This window comes from Gossypium hirsutum, chromosome D06, assembly GCF_007990345.1.
Source record: "Gossypium hirsutum isolate 1008001.06 chromosome D06, Gossypium_hirsutum_v2.1, whole genome shotgun sequence".
NCBI classification, from domain to species: Eukaryota; Viridiplantae; Streptophyta; class Magnoliopsida; order Malvales; family Malvaceae; genus Gossypium; species Gossypium hirsutum.
The window spans coordinates 24151170-24167558 of NC_053442.1; the positions used below are offsets into that span (position 1 = coordinate 24151170).

The window sequence follows — 16389 nt, forward strand, 5'->3', positions numbered from 1 at the left end:
CCTAAAAGTGTCGTCTAAGGAATCAACTTCATTTTGGTCTGGTTTCATCATATTGATGGTCACTAATCTAAAATTACTAAACTAATTTATCTAAGAATGCAACAGAGAATGAAATAGGAAAATAATCGAAAATTACCAATGAGATAAACAATACCCAGGAAGGAATCCACCTAGACTTCACATTTTATTATGAATTTGAATTAAACGATTTATTCACTTGTGTCTTGATCTGTAAAAATCCCTATATTATGTTAATATCTCTTTCAAGAGTAAGAACAACTGACTTTAGATTGATTAATTGAAATCTCTTTCTAATTAAAACCCCTATTGTCGTATTAACTCGATCTATGGATTCCTCTATTAGATTTGACTCTAATTCGGTAGATTTATGTCATCCCATTTCTAAGATTGCATGCAACTCCACTCAATTATGCTAGATCTACTCTTAAACAGAGACTTTTGCTCCACTGAAATAAGCGCATTAAACATGAATTAATATCCCAGAAATATTAAAATAAGAAATAAGCATACATAATTGAGAACAAGAATCAAGTATTTATCATGTAAAATAGAAATTAAATAAAATGATTCATCATAGGTTTCATCCTCTCTATGTATCTAGGAAATTAGTTCATAATCCTGAATGAAAACATCTCAAAGTCAGAATAACCACAAGACATAAAGAAACTCAATAAAACTTCGAAAGAAATTAAAAGGAGACATTCGATCTTGATTGAGATTCATTTTCGAGTTGGTTTCGACGGTGTTCTTCGAGTGTTTTCTTCAATCTTCTCTTGATTGCTCCCTTCTCTGTTCTTCTAATTGACATTTATAGTCTTTAGAATGCTCAATAAGCCTAAAAATTGGGTTTTTCCGCATATTTGGGAAGTAGAGTGCAAAATTAACACGGGCTAGCACATGGGTTTGTGGCCAGCCCGTGTGGAAATGCCCAACCCGTGTGGATCCTGAAAATAGCTCTTTTTGCCCGATTTTGACTTATTTTTCGCTCCAAATGTTCTCCTAAGTATAGAAACATGAATTTAAAAGATTAGGAGGATCAAATTCACTAATTTGCATAATTAATCATCCAAAAACGCATTAAGAATGAGATTAAAATATGTTACTTTTATAGCTTAACAAATATCCCCACACTTAAGCGTTTGCTTGCCCTCAGGCAAAATCCTCAACTCTCATTAAAATTAATCATTCTCAACTTATAATTCTCATGAATAATGTCTCAACAAATAATCATGCATTGGCAATTCAACTAAAAGAGCACTAAAGATTCAAACAATCTAAGTTGAAAATTTTTAAAGTACGAAAACATTGGTATTTCTCTTTTGTCTAAGTAATTACCTTTAATTCAAAATCGACAAGAATCAACATCCTCATTAAAGATTCACTCAAATCATTCAAAGTGTTTAAGGTTCAAGAATAAGCATTCAATAGTCAAACAAGAAAAGTTATTACCATAAACCTGCATGAAAATCAAATCTCCACCACTATAAAATGATATGATACACAAATCAAAAAGTCTTTAAGAGGTTGTAGTGGGGCTTAGGTTAAGGGTGTGGAGAAAGGCTGAAAAAGTTGGTTAAAATTAAAATCGAATTGATAAATTACCAAATTAAAAAAATAAACAAATGCTGAATTAAGAACTATTCAAGAATAATAAAATCAGCTTCTTCTCAAAATATGAATTTAATTGTTCAAGCTCAATCAATAAGACTAATTAAAAATCAATATTTTTTTTGATATATATATTTTCGATCCCTTTTTTAGAACAATAAGAAATAATTCACGAATCAAACAAAAGAGTATATATAGTTAGACAATCTAACCAAATCAAATCTCGACAGAAAGGGAGTCAATAAAACGGGAAAAAGTCTCAACGAAAAATTGAGTTATGGGTTAACATTAATGGGAAAAATCAAGAAACAATGTGTTAGGCTTAATGAGGTTCACTAAGGGTTAATTACGAAGGTAGGCTTTTTATAGGATAAGTGGGTTAAAACCTAAGTGCCTTTATCATCTCAATATATCAAATCAAAGGTGTGGTCTCGACATGTATAATTGAAACAAGTTCTAGAATAACAAATCAAATTGACACACTCATAATCGATAATAAAATGAGCAAGATAAAAGTACACTCCAAAGGCTCAAAATCTCACAAAAATTTATTGTTTTTGATGTCAAAGTTGCAAACTTAAAACTTCAAGATAATACCTTAATTAAGGGAAACAACCTAAATTTTTAATTCTGAAAATAAACTTATCATACTTGATTCTTTAATGTCTTAAATTTTAAATAAACCAATGCACAAATATCTAAAAATCAATCCAAAACACATCAACAAAAAAATCCCAAATTGACAGAAATTCATTTTAATGGAAGTATGAGAAAATTACTTAAACACAAGACATAAATTAGGAATTTTCTAATAATTATATAAATAACCTCCCCACACTTAAGATGTACATAGTCCTCAATATAAAAACATATATAATCATAGTATAAGCAGAACATCAGAAGAGAGGGAGAAAACTGAAATTGCTCTGAATACTGGATGAAATCCCCAAAATAGTAAGAAGCAGAAGTGTAGTCAAATCTAAATGTAGTGCATAATTCAGAGCAAAGTAATAAGAAAATAAGCACAAATAATAAATAAAATTAAGAGGTTATAACTAGATTAGAAACAACCATAAAAATATAGTTCAAAAGATAATAATTAAAAGAAGTACAAGAAAAGAAAAATAAAACAAAACAACTAAAAATAAAAATAAACATAAACATAAACATAAACATAAACATAAAAAATAAAAAATAAAAATAAAAATAAAAATAAAAATCAAACAAATAAAATAAATGATCCTCATCGTTAGAGGAATCAGTAGCGTGAGTCATCGGACGCTGAAAAGGAGATATGGAGGTGCTGATAGATTTGCGGCAAAATCGCGTCAATACCATTGAACCTCTGAAAGCAGTGCTGCTCAAAGCGAGTGAACCGCTCGGAAAGGTCCTCTAATGTAGCAGTAGAAGAAACAAGGCGGTGACTTGAAGATGGATGATGAGGTGGATCCTCGTGATGTAAAGGAACATCATCAGTGAAGTCATCGGGGTTCATTTTGAGGGTCAGAATGAAATAATCGATACTGAGGAGGATCCACTCCAAGAAGCCGCTCGATCATCCACATATGTGTCATGATCGATAATCCATGCGGGGACATCTTGCCGATGAGTGTGGGCGAAGAAAACTGCTTCGGTGTGTCAAGGAGACTGAAGTGTCGAGCGAGTCGAGTCACATAAAAGGCCTAAATAGATAGGACCTTCCTCCTACGCTCTTCATGATGGCGAAAGGCGAGAGCGATGAAATAGACTAGATAAAAAATACGCCCCGTAGCCATGCTCAAAAGAAAGTATGCATCGATGGTACCGACAACTCCAGTGCTTTCCCTCCTACCGGTTAATGCATGGGCCAAGATGGCATGAATATATCTCAAAGCCGGGGGGAGAGAAGTCGCCTTCGATCGACTTGCGTCATAAGGTCTCGTACTCACCGTAAGGTCGACCCAACAAAGAGATGGCAAGTATTGTATGTGTCGGTATAATCGAAGAAAGTTATTGACACTCATAAACTCTACCGTGTAAAGTCCTAATGTCGCTCCAAACTCAGGGACACTCATATGTCGTGCTATAGCACCGAGTCTGAAGGTGATGGTGTCTGGCTCGTCATGGGATGACAACACCTACTGAAGGGTAAATGTGGAACAAAACTCCAAAGTAAGCTCCATGTATGTGGGCTCGATGATGGAAAAGAACTGATCTTACGGGGCTGTAGCAATGATGGCGCGGACATGATCAGCTAATTAGACCTGCTCCAAAGTGGCCCAATCAATACAACGGCCTAAACCGAATGGCCTTAGTCAAAAAACTGATATAGGTTCTCATGAGGACCCTGTGAAAAGTAGAAGAACGGATGCCAGGCCTCGGCGGTAAGGCCCAAGAATGAGGTTCTGCCCAGAGTCCTTCGCTTTTTTGAAGACATGTACGATACTTCTCTCATTGCTAAAATAAAGAATTTAATAATAAATAAAAAATCATTAAAACCAAAAGAACTGAAAATAAAATAAAGTAAAATAAAATTACTCCTAAAATGACATGTAGAATATAATCATGAAAAACAAATACTTAAGTATTATGAATCAAACCAGAAATAATAACAACAATAAGAATAATAAATAAAATAAAATAATTTAGAAACCAAAAGACACTTAATGAAATAATTAGAAGAATAAAAGTAATAAATAATAATAACTACTAACCTAAACATAAATAAAAGTAAGAATAAGAGTAATAATATTATAAGAAATAAAACAAAGGGAGTAGTCAAAAGACATAATCAAACAATAATAATAAAATTACTAAATGGGGTTAATAACTAAACTAAATAAAAATAAGCAGAGTAATAATATAAAATGAATTAATAAAGAAATAAAATAATAAAATAATAAAATAATAATAAATAAAATAAATAGGAAAATAGGGAAAAAGACTGACGGAGGGGCGAACGGTGGCCGAAGGTGTGTAACGGTGGAGGGTGATGAAGTTGAGTGAAGGTCGAAGGGGTGGTGCGGGTTGGTTTGCACGCGCGGGTTGCTCGACAATGAAGGGTGTCAGAGTGGGAAATAGGGAAGGAAAGGGATAAGGGCTCAGGATGGTTGCGACTGGTGGGGCGTGAAGGCTAGGGAAATAGACTGTGGTTCGAGGTTGAGGGTGTTGCGATGTGGGAAAAAGAGAGAAAAGATGGGAGGTGTGGAGGAAGAAGAGATGGGCGCAGGGGGTAGCGATTTGAAAGAGGGGCAAGGGAGAAATGATGAGCTAGGGTGCGGGGGCGTGGGTGGTGGTGCGTGAGGTGGTTGATTTGGTGAGGGAGTGGTTCGACGATGATGATGGGGTGTTGGAAGGGAGCACGGCAGGACTAGCAGAGGGAGGTTCGGTGACAGTTATGGGGTTAGAGAGATTTAGAGAAGAGGAAAGTAAAAAAATTAGGGTTTGGGTGTTAAAAGGTGGACACAGTCGTGTAAGGGCCCGTGTTGGGCCACATGGCTAAGGACGCGCCCGTGTGTCTAGGCCGTTGGGGTCACATGGCCATGTCGCCAGACTGTGTTACTCACTGTCGAATGTGTTTTTATGCACATCGCCAAGGACAGACTTGTGTGTTCCGGCCGTATGGGTTATACGGCCATGTTGCTAGGCTGTGTGATGCACTATCGACTACTCTATTTTGTACAGAATTACCGAATACTGAATTCGTCCATAAATACCTCTATAATGTCTTCTACAAGTTCATCAAAGATTGCTAACATGCAACGCTAAAAAGTAGCAGGAGCTTTACACAATCCAAAAGGCATTCTTCGATAAGCAAACGTACCATATGGACATGTAAATGTCATTTTTTCTTGGTCCTATGGAGCTGTCGGGATTTGAAAATAGCCAGAAAGTCCATTTAGGAAGCAAAAATACATGTGACCAGATAATCTCTCCAACATTTGATCTATGAATGGTAGAGGAAAATGATCTTTCCTTGTGGCATCGTTGAACTTCCTATAATCAATACAAACTCTCCATCCCGTGACTATTCTCGTTGGAATCAACTCATTTTTCTCGTTGGCCATAGCAGTCATTACTCCTTTCTTAGGAACAACCTGCACATGACTCACTCAAGTACTATTAGAAATAGGATAAATAACTCCAGCATCTAGAAGTTTAATTACTTTAGCTTTAACAACTTCCTTCATGTTAGGATTTAACCTTCTTTGAGCTTGCACACATGGTTTATACTCATCTTCCATTAAAATTTTATAGGTGCAAAAAGAAGGACTGATCCCTTTGATGTCGGAGATCTTCTAGGCTATAGCTCTTTTATGTTCCTTTAGCACTTGCAATAACTCATCTTTTTCATTTGGCTTTAAATCTGAAGCAATAATCACTGGTAAGGTAGAATTGTCTCCAAGAAATGCATACTTTAGGTGATTTGGTAATTGCTTCAGTTCCAATTTGGGAGGTTCTTCAATGGAGGGTTTTAATTTTAATTCATTGTTTACCTCAATGCCCTCATAAATCTTCTGTCTCAGTGAAGACTTATTAGAATAAATCAATTTTTTGTCTCAGTTATCACAACTTTATCGTCATCTACCTCCTCTCATTGAATAAGACACAGTTCCAGCATGTCCTTATGAACAATTTTGTAACACTCCAAACCTAGCCTAGAAATTATGGCCGTATTTGGCAATGTCACACGATAGTGTTTTTGAAACCTCGTTGTTACGTAGAAAACATTCCATGTTATTATCTTTAGTAAACTTTTGTTAGAACTTAGGAAGTTGTCTTTATTCATTTAAAACATTTTTTTGAAACATCCCTCGTTGTGGAAGCTTTAATAAAATAGTCTAAGTGATCATGCATTTAGAAACTACTTTAACTTTTTGAAAACCGAATTTCCTACGACCAGCAGGTATAAATCCATAAAGTAAAATAAATAAATAAAAACCCAAAATTTAAAACCAAAGTCCCAGAGGGTCCTTAAATTACAACCCAAATAATCAATAATAATTAAATCATAAAACGTAAATTGAAAACAATAAAGTCCAAAAATTACTGTGGTCACCGCTAAGTCCTTCGTCGCACCGGTCCGTCTAAGTCTGGGGATTACCTATGCACATTAAACAAAAAGGGTGAGTTTACGTAAACTCAGTGTGTAATCCCGTAGAAACAAGCAAACAATCAGTATTCACAGTGCACAGTTGAACAGTCTTGGGTGTAAGCCCTTTTCAGTATCAGTGACAGTTAGCCCATCTCCGTACAGTGTCAAAAATGCAGTAGGGCCTTAGCCCATCACAGTATTAGTAGCATTAACAGTTATGCAAAATCCTACCCATCCAACCTCTACACATCATCTCCGTCCAACCCTACACTCCATGTGGGGATATAATCAACCCACCCATCCCTACACTCCAAGCAGTACTGAATGTGGCACAAAACAGTAGTTTGTAGCTCAGCTGCCAGTAAATTAGGCTTAAAGCCTTTAGTACATTTCCTACGAAAAAAAACCCCCAACCCAATGCAATGCAACATACAATGGATGATATGATATTATGCAATTTCAGTACATATATTCGGTTCAAATATTAGCATGCTCAGTACATATATCATATAGTCAATTTCACACATTTAGGGGTCTAAGTAGCGCTTACTGACCTTACAGTAGGTTCACAATCGACTTGGGCGACCTATACAACCTTAGAAACATCCCAGTAAAAATGGGCACACACGCCCATGTGGTCCACTTGGCCCAAAATGGCCTTGGCCGTGTGATCCATTTTTAATGTAACCCATGCTAGCTAAATATTCATATATGTTTTCACTATTTACTTATATGTGCATTCAAAGCTGTCTACTTGAGTCATTGTCACTAAATTATTTATATCTTGAGTTATAAAATTCCAAATTAAGATCCGCTTGATATTTTTGAAACTAGACTCAAATACCTTTCTACCATAAAATTTTCAGATTTTATAGTCTATCAAATAAGTGCATCAAAATCTTCAAATCTATCCCGATTCTGTTGTTTAGCAGCTTCAACCTTTCCTTACTAAAAATTATTTATCTCTTAGTACGAAATTCGGATGATGTTTCCTTTTGTTTCTCTTGAAAATAGTCTCGTTAAGGATTTAAACATAACATTTTAGCCCCTAAATATTTTTTTTACAATTTTCTATGATTTTTCCAAAATCAAAATAGAGGAACCCGAACCCATTCTGACCTTGTCTCACAAAATTCATTATATCTCTTAACTTACAATTTCATTGCTTACACTATTTCTTCCATGAAAAACTAGACTCAATAAAATTTAATTTTATATTTTATTCAACCTCTAACTCAATTTACACTATTTTTGATGATTTTTCAAATTTAGACTACTGCTGCTGTCCAAAACTATTTTAGTGCAGAATGTTGATTTCCAAGTTTATAACACCCTTATTTCCTTTCTTTACAATTTTCTCTTATTTATCTTATTTCTCGACAGCAAGAAATTTTGGCTTTTCGCCAAATCCCATTTTCTGCATTTCGGGTACACACCTGGTATCGTTTCTAATGCGTAAGCACTACTAAGCCTTCAAAACCTAAAAATCGACCAACAAATCTCCAGGTTAATCACTTAATTCATTTCTAATCAACCAATTTCGGAAGGAACTCAACTAAAAACCTAACAAAACCCTTACCTCACTTGAGTAACCACGATTTCACACAATCACATCGTCGATTCAAAACCACCAGCCCTTTGATTAACTCTTAAACACCAAAAAGGAATCCCCCTTTCAGAGATTAACCAAGAACGATTAACAATAGACAAAGCCATTACCAAAAACACGCAACCAACGATGAACAAACAAATCAATTGGAAAATAAAGAAAGAAATGGAAGGGGAAAAAATAATCAAAATTTCGATAGCAACTAGGGAAAGAATCGACAGAGGAGGGAAAAAAGAAGAAGAAAACGTCAGAAAAAGTTTAGGTAATTGGAGAGAAAACCAAAACTCTACTTTATTTTCTGGAACAAAAAGATAATCAGATTATTTTCTGATAACCTCTCCCCCATTGTCTCTTAAAATCACTCCCTATTAACCCACTAAAACACAACTACTCAGAATTTTTCCCCAACACAACTCTTAGCCGAAATTGGAGAAAAAATACTGTCTTCACGCCATCACAAAGAATTGAACACAGAACCTCCTTTTCACCAACACTTCACTTATCCACTAGACCAGCAGACCCATTCTATTAATTATTTTCCAAGTTTTACTTAAAAGCCTACTGACCAAAGATAAGGCTTATTCATAAAAATACCAAAATTTGTCTAAGTCCTGGCTTGAACTTGCGACCTCTCACACACCCAAAACACTTAACCACTGAAGCAGATACACAGTTGTGTCACACCTTCGCAAGAACAAAAATAAAAATTTTGGGGCGTTACAAATTTCTTGTAATGAATCATGAATAACATGATCAATAGAGTTAATAAAATAAAATAAATCATCTTGTTCTCTAGAGAATCGCATGGCATCATTGATTTTAAAAGTGATCTCTTCATCACCTACCCTAAGCACAAGTTTACCATCACCCACATTAATAATAGCCTTAGCAGTGGCTAAAAAGGGGCGACCAAAAATTAAAGGCACCTCACTACCTCATCCATGTTAAGCAGAACAAAATTAATAGGGAATATGAATTTATCTACTTTCACAAGTACATATTCAATGATACCTCTAGGAATTCAACAGATCTATCGGCTAATTCAATACTCATCCTAGTGGGTTTTAGTTCCCCAAGACCTAGTTGCTTGAACATTTTATAAGGCATCAAATTAATACTAGCACCCAAATCAACTAATGCTTTCTCAATATTTAAACTACCAATAAAACAAGGAATAGTAAAACTTCCTGGATCTTTTAGCTTAGTTGATAGTTTATTTTGGAGAATAGTGGAACATTCCTCATTGAGTTCCACAGTAGATAGTTTTTCAAACTTCTTTTTGTTTGTTAATAGTTTTTTTAAGAATTTTGTATATGTGGGCATCTGCGAAGTAGTTTCAACAAAAGGTAAGTTAATATGTAATTGATTAAAAAGTTCAAGAAATTTACCAAATTGTTCATCCATGTGGTTTTTCTTCAACTTTGTCGGATACGGGATCGGTGGTTTATATTCTTTAACCACTGGTCTCTGAATTTCTTCAAGTTTGACCCCATCATCATTTGACTTATCAGTTTCCTATTGTAACTTCTTTTGGGGTTTAGCCAACACTTTTCCATTCCTAAATGTAACTGCTTTCACATGCTCTTTTGAGTTGGTTTCTGTGTTGCTAGGTGAACTACCTTGTTGTCGTTCTGAAACCCAATTTAGCAAGCTGTTCAACCTGATTTTCGAGCCTAAGAATTGATGCTTGCAGATTTTTCAAAGTTTTTTAGTGTTTTAAAAACAAGTCTCTAACGCTGAAATAAATTTTTCCAACATCTCTTCAAGGTTCGGCTTCTTCTCTGACTGATAAAGTTTTTGTAAGCCCGAAAGGGGTTGTGATCTTTGGTTTCCTTGACCACCCCATGAAAAGTTTGGGTGGTTTCTTCAACCTGCACTATAGTTATTACTGTGAGGGTTATTTTGAGTTTTAGTATTATTACCCATATAATTGATATGCTCATTGTCTGTGATAGGATCGAAGGGTATATATTCTAGATTATTTATTCCACCTCCATTTGCATTGGATTGCATCACCACATTTACATGCATAAAAAGATATAAATCATCAAATTTATTGTTTAATATTTCTACCTGGTTTGATAACGTGATGATCGCATCTAAGTTAAAGACACCGACTGCTTTCATCGGCTTCGTCCTCATGACTTGCCACTAATGATTATCTAGTGACATCTCCTCAATAAATTTATAAGCTGCTTCGGGTTTTTTTTGTTTAGAGTTCCACCAGTTGCTGTGTCGATTAGTTGCCTAGTTGAGGGATTCAAACCGTTGTAAAAGATTTGAACTTGTAGCCATAAAAGTAACCCATGGTGAGGGCACCTTCTCAATAAATATTTATACCTCTCCCATGCATCATATAATGTCTCTAAATCGATCTACACAAAGGAAGAGATGTGGTTCCTCAACTTGGCTGTCTTAGCCGGTGGTAAGTACTTCAGTAGAAAGTTCTCAGTCATTTGATCCCCTGTAGTGATGAAACCTCGTAGTAAAGTGTATAACCACTGCTTAGCTTTGTTCCTCAATGAGAAAGGGAACAACTGTAGGTGAATGGTGTCGTCAATGACGCCATCAATTTTGAAAGTATCACCAATTTCTAGAAAGTTGGCCAAATGAGTATATGGATCTTTGTCTTGCAAACCATCAAACTAAACAAATTGTTGAATCATCTGAATAATGTTCGGTGTTAGTTTGAAATTATTTGTAACAATAGTGGGTCTCACAATACTCGATTCAACCCCAGTCAAAATGGGCTTGGCATAATCGTACATAGTACGAGGAACAAGAACAAGATCCACAAGATTTGTAGCAACTACAGGAGGTAGTTAATTATTCTGATTATCACTCATCTCTTCAATAATAAAAGAATCTGCCAGAAGCAAACAAAAGAAAAAAATTAGAATGTAAAAATTAAACTAAAAACTAAAATAAAAATAAAAATAAATGGCTAAATTAATAAAAACAAAGTGTTCCTAATATTATAGTCCCCAGCAACGATGCCAAAAACTTGATGGTCACTAAACTAACTATAAATACGACAAAGGTAAGCGCACCTATCGAATAATAGTATAGCTATGATGAGTAGGAAATATCATATCCACAATGACTAAAAGTAATAGTAATTACCGTCTTCTTATTATTTAGCTGACAAATTAGAGTGATTGTGTTTTAATCTAAAATTACTAAACTAATTTATCTAAGAACGCAACAGAGAATGAAATAAAAAATAATCGAAGATTACCAATAAGATAGACAATACCTAAGAAAGAATCTACCTAGACTTCACATTTTATTATGAATTTGAATTAAACGATTTATTCACTTGTGCCTTGATCCGTAGAAATCCTTAAATTATGTTAATATCTCTCTCGAGAGTAAGAACAACTAACTCTAGGTTGATTAATTGAAATCTCTTTCTAATTAAAACCCCTATTGTCACATTAACTCGATCTATGGAATCCCCTATTAGATTTGACTCTAATCTGGTAGATTTATGTCGTCCTATTTCTAGGATTGCATGCAACTCCACTTGATTATGCTAGACTACTCTTAAATAGGGACTTTTGCTCCACTGAAATAAGCACATTAAACATGAATTAATATCCCAGAAATATTAAAACAATAAATAAGCATACATAACTGAGAATAAGAATAAAATATTTATAGCGTAAAACAAAAATTAAAAAAAATATTCATCATAGGTTTCATCCTCCCTAAGTATCTAGGAAATTAGTTCATAATCCTGAATGAAAACATCTCAAAGTTAGAATAACCATAAGATGTAAAGAAACTCAATAAAACTTCGAGAGAAATTAAAAGGAGATCATCGATCTTGATGGAGATCCGTTTCTGAGTTGATTCCAATGGTGTTCTTCGAATGTTTTCTTCAATCTTCTCTTGATTGCCCTCTTTTCTATTATTTTAATTGGTATTTATAGTCTTTAAAATGATTAGAAAGCCTAAATATTGAGTTTTTAGCGTATTTGGGAAGTAGAGTGCTAAATTGACACGGAATGGCCACATGCCCATGTTCCAGCCCGTGTGGAAATGCCCAACCTGTGTGGATCTTGAAAACATCTCTTTTTGTCTGATTTTGGCTCGTTTTTCACTCCTTTCGCTCCCAAATGCTCTCCTAAGTATAAAAACATGAATTTAAAGGATTAGGAGCATCAAATTTACTAATTTTCATAATTAATTATCCAAAAACGCATTAAGAATGTGATTAAAATATGTTTCTTTTATAGCTTATCACATATCGTCGTGATGTGGGGAAACTCCTTGCCGTGATGTCACTGTCATGAATTCCTTCCCATGATCATCACGACATGGAGTATTTTTCCAGCCTTGGTAGCATCATTGTTCCATGTTTAACACGGGCTTTTTTGTATTGCTGCTCGACGATTGTTTATTGTATTTTTGGACTTGAATTGACATCCTACACACTTAATTATCCCATTAGTCACTCCCGAAGCCTGAGTTAGGCATACGAGTCATCAAAACAATTACGGGTCATCGAAACAACAGAAAATGCATAAAAACACTTATTTTTATTTATATTTAGACCGTAAACTACTAATATTGAAAATGAAATAATTAATTATAAAATTCCAAGAAAACAAGCTTGTTAAGTTTCAAAATGTACTTAAACCACCAATACAATTGGCAACATGTCATTAACCGAACACGAACTCGAGACAGATACAGGATTATCTGACTATCACACCAATTTGGCACCCAATGCCTCATCAAAACGTCTGAAATATAGTTTGTGTTTAACGCTCATCGGTATATAACCAAAGTATAACCCATACATAATCTAATTTTATGGCATGCTAACTATATCACATTCTGTCTAAGACAGTTAATAGGGTAACTAATGTTCCAATTACGCATCATATAGATGATTATCTCAATTCAATTTTCAACATATTATATCATCACATATGAGCCAAGTCATGAGACTATGCTTACTTCGATAATTAATTTGCAACAATCATAGATATACATATATATGTATTTATATAATAAACTTGAATAATAATAGTACAAAGGGAATTTGGCATTCATCTACGACTTTTATCTTTCCCTTCTCTTGCGATGACCTGACATTGTCTTTAGCTTCGTTCGATAATATAATTATAAAAAAATGTCAGTTCACGTCCCGATCACATTAAAATACATAGCCAACATATTTTGCATTTTATTTAATTTAGTCCATATACTAGGGATACACATATATTTCCATATTTAACATCGAATTAAAATTTTATTTCACATTCTTTCATTAGGGACCTTATACTTTTCATCTATATCATAATTTCATGATAATTTTTAATTTATTCAATTTAGTCCTTAATGTCGCAAAGTTATCTAATAAACTTAATTTAATTTACAACTTAGTCCTTAACATAATCTAAGTTCACTACCTAGTAACCTCTTCAATTTCAAGTCTAATGCATCAATGTAACACCTAAAAAATTTGAACTTCTCCCTGGTAAACTTTGTCATTAAATGTGTGTTTGCTTTAGTGGTTAGTGCCTTAAGTGTGTGTTTGAGATTTGGGGTTCAAGTCCCAGCTGTGAAAAATTTTACTCTTCTTTTTATTCAACTGTTATCTCTGAACGTTCAACCTAAGTTTAATTCAGTGTAATTTTATGTCAAGATTGAGCTTGTTAGTTCAATGGTTAAGCTTCTGTGTTTTGAGTGTCTAGTGTTTGAGCCCTTGCGAAAGTTAAGGAAAAATATTTTTATGCTACTTTATACAATTAGTTATTTTAAAGAAATTAAATTATTTTTTTCTATTTTTATTTTCTTTTTAAAAGAACTTCTTTTTACGTTTTCTCTTCCTACCGTTTCTCTCCCTTTTCTTTCTTTTCTTTTCTTTTCTTTTCCCTGGTATATTTATTTTATTTTGCTTCTTCTATTGATCTTGCTGTTGAACTATCAAGGAAATTACGTTGTTGTTTTTTGATTTAAGGGTTAATAGCACAAGATTTGTTGTGAATTTTTGTTAATGTTCGTTTCTTTGCTTGTTTTTGGTGAAATATTGGAGTTTTCCTATTGTTGTGTTCAATTTCTTCGTTTAAATGTTCAATTGGTTCTTTTTCTTAGGCGAAGAGGTTGCGAAACAAGATCCTCTAACGTCCTAAGTTTTGTGTTGCTGATTTCGCGAGAGGGTAATCATTGTTTACATTTCGAGTTTTTGGAGTCGAAGTGTTTTGACATAGTTTGGTTTCGATTGTTAGGTTAGCGAACTAGTTCTATTAATTCATTTGATTGATAAATGTAATGTCATTTTTAGTTTTCGGAATCACCGTTGTTGCTTCTACATCGAAAGTGTATCAGGTGTGTAATAAAAACCCGAGATTTTGCAAATGACGGAAACCGAAAACCATGGCTATCGACACCAAACGATCGTGTGGTAGGCTGTGTGAGCCACACAGCCATGTGTCAGGTCTTGTGGTAGATCGTGTAACTCAATATTTTGGAATTAGAGTTACACGGGCGTGTGTCTAGGCCATGTAACTCACTTTTTGGAATTAGAGTCGCACGGGCCAGGGACACAGGCGTGTAAGGATGGACGGAGATGGTGTGTAGCAGATGGGGGTAGGAATCTGCATCTATATCTACTCTATTCTGCATCTATATCTTATATGTTTTGCAACTGTACCTAATATCTTGTGTTTCCGACTCTATATTCGATTTTGAAAAATGTCTGTTTAAAGAGCAATCAGAAACATATATGTTATATATAATTATGATTGGTTGTATACATAAGTTACACACACTGAGCTTTAAACTCATTTAGTCTGTATGTTTGGATTTCAGGTAATCCACAGACTTGATCGGGTTGACGTATCGAGAGCTCAGTCATTCTGCTTAATCATCTTATTATGTAATCAATATTTTTGTCGTTATTTCTTTTTAAGATTTTTGTTTTTAATGACTGGATTTTATGGTTTTTTTATCATCCTTTATATGACTTTGAATCTTTTGAACTTTATTATTAAAAGTGGGATTTTCCAGAACTGGTTTAGTGTAGCTCTCCAAACTTAGTCATAACGTCTACGTCGGGTTTGAGGTGTTACTATTAATTTCTTCTAATAGCAACTTGTTAAACATCTAACAATTGATCAAATTAACATATGGGCTAGCTAGATTAAACTCCCATGATCAAGAATCTAGAAAAAAATAAAGAAAAAGGCTTGGTTACTTTGGTATAATGTGGATCGAATTGAAAATGGAAAGAACAAGTTTTCTTCTTCTTTTCTTTAAGTTGGACGACCAAAGTACGAATGAAGAAGATGATGACTCATCTTTCTTCTCACTATCTTAACATTTAAACTAGGATTAAAAGTTTAATTAACTTAATTAACCATTATTAATTACATTTTTATGTATTTTTTAATTATAAATTAAAACTAAGTGTCATTTATCATCATTTTCATCTAACTTCAAAAGAACAATAGTTTAATAACCATTTTGGTCCTTTGGATAATTATTATCTAGGTCTCCAAGCATTTTCTAAATTAAAACTCCATAGCGATTGAATTTTAATTAACTATTTTTTCAGTTAAATTACTTAATTAATTTTCAATATATTTTCTTATTAACTTCATTCATCTTTATATTTCATCCTTACGGACTTAGTTTACAGAAAAGTCGGGTTATTACATTTCTTTTATTTGAATTCATTATATATATATTGAAAAGTTTGTATTAATTAAATAAGACATTTGTGTAACAAAATACAAATTAAAATGCAAATGAATTGAAGAGGTGAGTTTTTTCTAGAGTTAATTTTTCTCTACTATAAATTATAGAACTTCTCCAAAAGTGGACAATTCTTTTGTTTAGAATGATTTTACACTATTTATTAAATTCATTTATATTTTTATATTAATATTAATATTTTATAATTTTTTATTTAATGAATTTAAATTTAAGACTTATTTTTTTCTTTAAATTAAATTAATTAAATGTTTTAAAATATTTTTTATTTTATGCGTTTTATTGATTAATTTTTATTGCATTATTTTAATTTAATTACTTTTTTTTTCCCAAAATATTACATGAAAGC

General features: G+C 33.6%; 1 non-coding gene across 1 annotated transcript; it reads left to right on the forward strand.

The window, feature by feature from the left end:
• Nucleotides 1-10613: 10613 nt before the first annotated feature.
• Nucleotides 10614-10720, forward strand: LOC121218923 (small nucleolar RNA R71). The gene has a single exon (XR_005915405.1). It is a non-coding gene; the product is annotated as a small nucleolar RNA R71 (small nucleolar RNA).
• The last annotated feature ends 5669 nt before the right edge of the window (nt 10721-16389 follow it).